At 43.1% G+C, this 6,991-nt stretch overlaps 1 pseudogene; it reads right to left on the reverse strand.

The window, feature by feature from the left end:
- The window catches only part of LOC111953373 (ATP-binding cassette sub-family C member 4-like), a 46,336-nt pseudogene that overhangs the window by 11,609 nt on the left and 27,736 nt on the right, over positions 1-6,991 (reverse strand).

Raw genomic sequence — 6,991 nt, forward strand, 5'->3', positions numbered from 1 at the left:
GTCACCTCCCTGGCCAAGGCCCTTCTCCCTCGATTGCTCAGTTTGGCCAGGCAGCCAGCTCTAGGAAGAGTCTTGGTGGTTCCAAACTTCTTCCATTTAAGAATGATGGAGGCCACTGTGTTCTTGAGGACCTTCAATGCTGCAGAATGTTTTTGGTACCCTTCCCCAGATCTGTGCTTCGACACAATCCTGTCGTCTTGGAGCTCTACAGACGATTCCATCAGTGGCTTGGTTTTTGCTCTGACATGCACTGTCAACTGTGGGACCTTATATAGACAGGTGTGTGCCTTTCCAAATCATGTCCAATCAATTGAATTTACCARATGTGGACTCCAACCTAGTTGAAGAAACATCTCAAGGATGATCAATGGAAACAGGATGCACCGGAGCTCAATTTCAAGTCTCATAGCAAAGGGTCTGAATACTTATGTATTCTTATGTTTTAAATTTTTTATACATTTGCAAAAATTTATAGAAACCTTTTTTCACTTTATCATTATGGGATATTGTATGTAGATTGAGGGTAAACAATGATTTAATCCATTTTAGAATAAGGCTGTAACGTAACAAAAAGAGAAGATGTCTGAATATTTTCCGGACGCACTGTATATGTACATATCTACCTCATACCCCTGCACATCGACCAAGTTATTGTTATTTATTATTACTTTTCTATTATTTCTCTATTTTCTTTATCTCTGCATTGTTGGGAAGCAACTGTAAGTAAGCATTTCACTATTAGTCTACATCTGTTTTCAATGAAGCATGTGACAAATAAAATGTGATTTTGATTCGATTATTTTATTTTATTTCATGAAACATTCTTATTAATTAATGTTTCTTGACATACACTACCGGTCAAAAGTTTTAAGACACCTACTCATTCAAGGGTTTTTTCTTTAGAATAATAGTGAAGACATCAAAACTATGAAATAACACATGGAATCATGTAGTAACCAAAATAGTGTTAAACAAATCAAAATATATTTTATATTTGAGATTCTTCAAAGTAGCCACCCTTTGCCTTGACAGCTTTGCACACTCTTGGCATTCTCTCAACCAGCGTCACTTGGTATGCTTTCCAACAGTCTTGAAGGAGTTCSCACATATTCTGAGCACTTGTTGGCTGCTTTTCCMTCACTCAGACTTATCCAAACCATCTCAATTTGGTTGAGGTCGGGGATTGTGGAGGCCGGATCATATGATGCAGCACTCCATCACTCTCCTTCTTGGTCTATTAGCCCTTACACAGCCTGGAGGTGTGATGGGCCATTGTCCGGTTGAAAAACAAATGACATGACGTGTCCTACTCAAGCGCAAACCAGGATGGGGATATGGACGTATTCGCTGCAGAATGCTGTGGTAGCTCATGCTGGTTAAGTGTGTCCTTGAATTCTAAAGAAATCACAGACAGTGTCACCAGCAAACCACCCCACACCACCTCCGCCATGCTTTATACGGTGGGAATACACATGCAGAGATCATCAGTTAACCCGCACCGTATCTCACAAAGACACGGCGGTTTGGAACAAAAAAGTCAAATTTGGACTCTAGACCAAACGACAGATTTCCACGGTCTAATGTCCATTGCTCGTGTTTCTTGCCCAAGCAAGTCTCTTCTTATTATTGGTGGTCCTTAGTATTGGGTTTCTTTGCAATAAGCAATTCGACCCATGACGGCCTGGTTCACGTAGTCTCCTCTGAAACAGTTGATGTTGAGATGTGTCTGTTTACTTGAACTGTGAAGCATTTATTTGGGCTGCAATTTATGAGGCTGGTAACTCTAATGAACTTATCCTCTGCAGCAGAGGTAACTCTTGGCTTCCTTTCCTGTGGCAATCTCATGAGAACCAGTTTCATCATAGCGCTTGATGTTTTTTGCGACTGCACTTGACATTTTCCATATTGACTGACTTTCATGTGGATGATGAACTGTCATTTATTCGCTTTGCTTTTTTGAGCTGTTCTTGCCGTAATACGGACTTTTGGTCTTTTACCAAAATAGGGTTACTTCTGTATACCCCTCTACCTTGTCACAACACAACTGATTGGCTCAAACGCATTAAGGCCAAGAAATACACAAATTAACTTTTAAGAATGAACACCTGTTTAATTGAAAATGCATTTCCTGGTGATCCCTCATGAAGCCGATGGAAAGAATGTGCAAGCTGTCAAGGCAAAGGGGTGGCTATTTGAAGAATCTCAAAATATAAAATATATTTTGATTTGTTTAACCACTATTTTGGTTACTACATGATTCCATATGTGTTATTTCATAGTTTTGGAATGTCTTCACTATTATTCTACAATGTAGAAAATATTAAAAATAAGAAAAACCCTTGGAAGGAGTAGCTGTTCAAAACTTTTGACCGGTAGTGTAGCTTGGATAACTGTTTGGCCCCAAGTGTAATACAAGTTTGTTGCTCGGGAACCGGCAATGAGCCAAAGACTTTGAGCAGAAAGATTATCCAACCTCGAATTCAATTTGTATATGTCAGATGAAAGCAACATTGATTTCTACCATTGTGTTAACAGCTTCTGTAATGAAAGTCAGGGGTCCCTTAAGGTGGACTTAATAGAAGGTATAATATACACATCTTAAGGCAACTGGGTCAAAAGTGCACCACATACGGAATAGGGTGTCATTTGGGACACAGCCATAATAATTCAACCTCTTACCATCTCTGAGGAAGAGGCAGCCGAAGGCGGTGAAGTGACAAAGGCCGCGCAGATTCCTCCAGTCGGAGAGCGCACCAGCGAGAGGTGCACCAGGAACAGGAACTAGGACTCTGTGGTGCAGATCCTGATGAGCGTCAAAGGTGTTCTGGAATCTCTCCTCGGCTTCTGAAGGCTCGGATCGTCCACACCCTTGGAGGGACGAGGACAGGTGGGAGAAGACGGGACTCCGAGCTGCAGAACACAGGAAATTCATCAACACACACACGCCTGCAGACACAAAAGGAAAATCATACACATTATATAGAGCAAATGTCAATTAATCATTTGTCCCTTGCCTCGCCTCACTGTCCCAGTTCGTCCTGTCATCACTTGGTGGACGTCCAGGCGTTTGACGGTCCGTGCGTCTGCAGAAAGTAGCGTCTCAGGAACAGGGAATATGATGAGTAGAGGAACCACAGGAATGAGGATCCAGGCATGACTGAGGCTGCCACGCACCACTACGCCGATATTCTGCAGGATCGACTGTGGCAAGATTGGATACGCCCCAGGAGACATGAAGAGAGAAAAGATTTAGATACTGGATTGGGAAATCTATATCCGCCTGCCAAAATAAATAGATGTTCCCCTCTAGGGCATAAACTAGGGCTATAACCTCACTTACTGACTGAAGTCAACAAAGGTATTAGGTAACATGGAATCCAGCTGACTGATGTCCTTAGAGAACCTGTTGAGAATTCTTCCTGTGACAGAACAGAAGGAAGTAATCCACTGGGCAAATACTGGTAAAAAATCAACATTGTTTCCCACGTCATTTCATAACAAAAAAATTCGAATGTGATGACTTTTACTCAACGTGGAAAACTGATTGGATTTGAAAAAGTTATCACCTGCTAAGAATGCAATTTTTGGATGACTATTCCCTATTGAAATTTGGCATTTAGGTACCCTCTGTGAGGCCTGAGGTCACCATAAACTCAGGTCTTAGTTTACTGGTATCTGGGCAACCTGAGACATAAAATTGCCATGGGGTGTCCTAAGCCCATTAAGAGACGTTTAAATTGTAATAGTCTATTCAACCCCAAGGTCTCAGCCTTGATTTAATGCTTTGGCACTGACACGGAAGGATTGAAAACAGCGACCGGGTAGGCAAGAAGTATTTAGTTCCGCCCTCTCCTCTGAAGGGGGAGAGCTTTGCTGCAAACTTCTTAGAGGAACATTTCTGTCTTTCCATGTGGCATATGTCTGTCTATTTAACCTTTATATATAGAAGTTTTCACCTTGTATTGGCATCAAGTATTTTCTCTACAACTTGACCAGTTTTCAAATTCCTAACAAAAACGTAAGGGAATAAAAAAAAAAAAAAATTCCACCCACAACTTTTAACCTTTTTTTTTTTACTTTGAATTCACGTTAGTTTGACAACACCAAATGTAAATCTTAAAACTAGATGTTGAAATGACGTCTGTTCCCCTCTCACCCCTCTGACACCCAACCAGTTTCAAAGCATTTTGAGTCAGGACTCAATTCCAAGTCTACAAGAAAAAGAACAACACAAATAAATTATATTTCACAGGGGGGTTTCTCCACCAATTGGGTTGATGTCAAAGAAGCGTACAGGCGTCCGGAGGATAAGAGTTGAACATGCGGTTTGTGCAGGACTGGAGCAGGCTTTCACCAGCACATTGAACATCACCAGACTCCTGGCAAAGCCAAAGATGACTGAGGCCAGAGTCAAACCTGAACACGAGAGGTGACTTGTCAGTCAGTTACAACAGATTTTCCAAAAGCTTCCTCCGAGGGAAGGGGACAACCTCATACTTACTTGGAAAATATTCCCATTTTTTGAAGGAAATGTAAATATAGACGTATATGTAGGATGCTCTTCCTCTGTATACCTGCATAAATACCGATGTAGAAAACTGAGGTCCAATTCTTGAGTGATGTTGAGGCCATTTTGGACAATCACAGTGCTGTTAATATTAGTTTTCTCCTGCTCTCCTGCCTGGCCAATCAAACAGCATTGTTACTTGAATGTTCATAATGCTATGGTCCAACTGAACTGTGAAACAAATAATGTACTACTGTAACAATAGAGGCTTCTCACCAAAGGCCACCACCAATCCTGAAGAACATCGCCTACCTGTGGGTGACAATAAATTATTAGTTGGTTGATGCATTGCAATGTCATTGGTTCCAACTGCAGCTGATCTGTTCAGAGTTTAAATTTTGCACACATCTATCAAGAAGTCAAAATGCTTGTACTTTACTTGTAGAGTGCTAGAGGTAGAATTGGTGACATATGTATTGCGTATTCACTGCTGACATTTTGAGATCGTTATACTCCGCGATGAGACTGAGGAAGGATGTGCCAGATAACAGGATGCTGGCTCTGCGTTTAAGGTCTTGGAAGTATAGGCTGGGCGCCGATGTTTGCCCTCTGATCGCTCTCCTCTGCTACTGTCTGACAGGCTCCTCCTGGGGAGGAGACCATGGACAGATAATACCTGTTAACTAAGGGACGAACAATCAGGGGGACTTCAAACATTAAATCTCTAGTGACTGGAATAGGCAGTGGGCGGAGGTTGGACCACCGGAAGCTGTTAGCTCCATCTTTAACAGAGTGCATGGAGGAGGTGTGGGGAGACCAATGAATTCTCGGGAAGGGAAATTGAGTTCTTGGGCAAAGCGTGTTTGACCACTGAGTGATTGTTGTTGGCTTGTGGCTCCTCCTCCTCGTCCCTCTTCTCGCAGGGGAGGTGAAGTCACCCCAGAGTGCCTGCAGCTCGTGAGTATGTCCCGCTCGCTAACCTACGTGACCCTGAGACACACACACACACCACCACACCAACAACCCACACATGCACCCCACCCAACACAACCAAAAAAACACCTCACTCTGCTCAACTTCATGAGTCTGTTACATATGTAAAGTATATGCCTTTTGGTGAACTAATTCAAGTTCATAAAGATTGACAGAGACATCTGGTTGTTGCTTCAACAAAGTTAAAGGATAGCAGAAATGCACCTGTGGTCATATGGTAGGTTAGCAGAGCATGTGTAGATGTTAAACCTGCCAGGAACACACCTCCTTGACGGACGAGGATCTGGTCCGGAGCTGGCTTGGAGGTACTGCAACTGGTGGGTGACAGGAGCGGGCTTATTCTTCAGAATACCACAGATACACTGGAATCATCAGAACACATGGAGACAGCAGTTCTAAGTTGCAGTTTCAAACTGCTGGTGAAGGCCTAAGCCTGTTCTAAGTCAGAGAATCCACATGACCCTGAACCTCCTTTTACTTGTAAATGCTATTACAAAATCCCTTCCTGCCTAAAGAAGCATGCTCAGTAAGTAAGAACTATCTGAGTCTGGGGACAAATGTAGTTCAGTTGTACTAGAGGGTAGTGGGTTTAGTTTTGAGCCAATAGGGTTGTTTGAGACACCTTTTTTTTTCTAGGAAACCATACGCAACATGCAATCATGTGACCAAAATTTACAGTAGGAAGAGGTCATCATCTTCATCGTGTGCACCACACGCTCCCAAACCATCCTTGCTGCTCCAATGTGTACATGTTATGTTTCTGTAACTGTTGTGTTTTATGTTGGTAAATTGGCCTGAAACCTTGGTTGAGCTGCTATTTTGTCTCTCTTTTAAAATACATTAAAATTTATTTCCTCAAATGGGACCAGTCTGGTAAAATAAAACTGTTTAAGCTGAAAACTGTGGTTACTGACTGTTCACAACAGGTGTCTCCCCGACCTCAGCATCACAGACTTTAGAGGGTCGTCCAGCAGGTGATATAGCATCTGGGTACAACAGTCCTGAGACACAACAAAGGCTTTTCAGATAGAGACTGGGAGTATTTCTTCTATTCTATTATTTCTACTCTGGTTGGAAGTGAGCTGTGGTTTACCGGGCCAGGTTCACTCTAGTTCTGTCCCCAACTGGAGGGTGGCTCCTCTGTCCCTATCATGTCAGGTTCCCGTCTGGCAGCAGCTACCATGTCCTGAACACAGGAAGGGACAAAGCGACAAACCAGGGGTTAAACAGTCCCGCAGACTTACAACCACTGCAAGCTCCTCGAAGTAAATCGCATGAGCCGCTCCTTCAGTGTGTCCTTACCCTCTTGAGGGCGGCAGGCTGCTCAAGGACCTTCTCATACTTCTGAGGATGGAGTCTTTGCCAAACAGGATGTTGCTGCGGATGGTTCCAGGAACACCCAGGGCTGGCTGGGAGGCATAGGTTCAGCTGACCTTTGATCCCTCAACACCCCCTTGTCATGAGGCAGCTCCCCCAGGATGGCGCTGGAGC

Source organism: Salvelinus sp. IW2-2015, linkage group LG27 (genome assembly GCF_002910315.2).
Source record: "Salvelinus sp. IW2-2015 linkage group LG27, ASM291031v2, whole genome shotgun sequence".
Taxonomy (NCBI): domain Eukaryota; kingdom Metazoa; phylum Chordata; class Actinopteri; order Salmoniformes; family Salmonidae; genus Salvelinus; species Salvelinus sp. IW2-2015.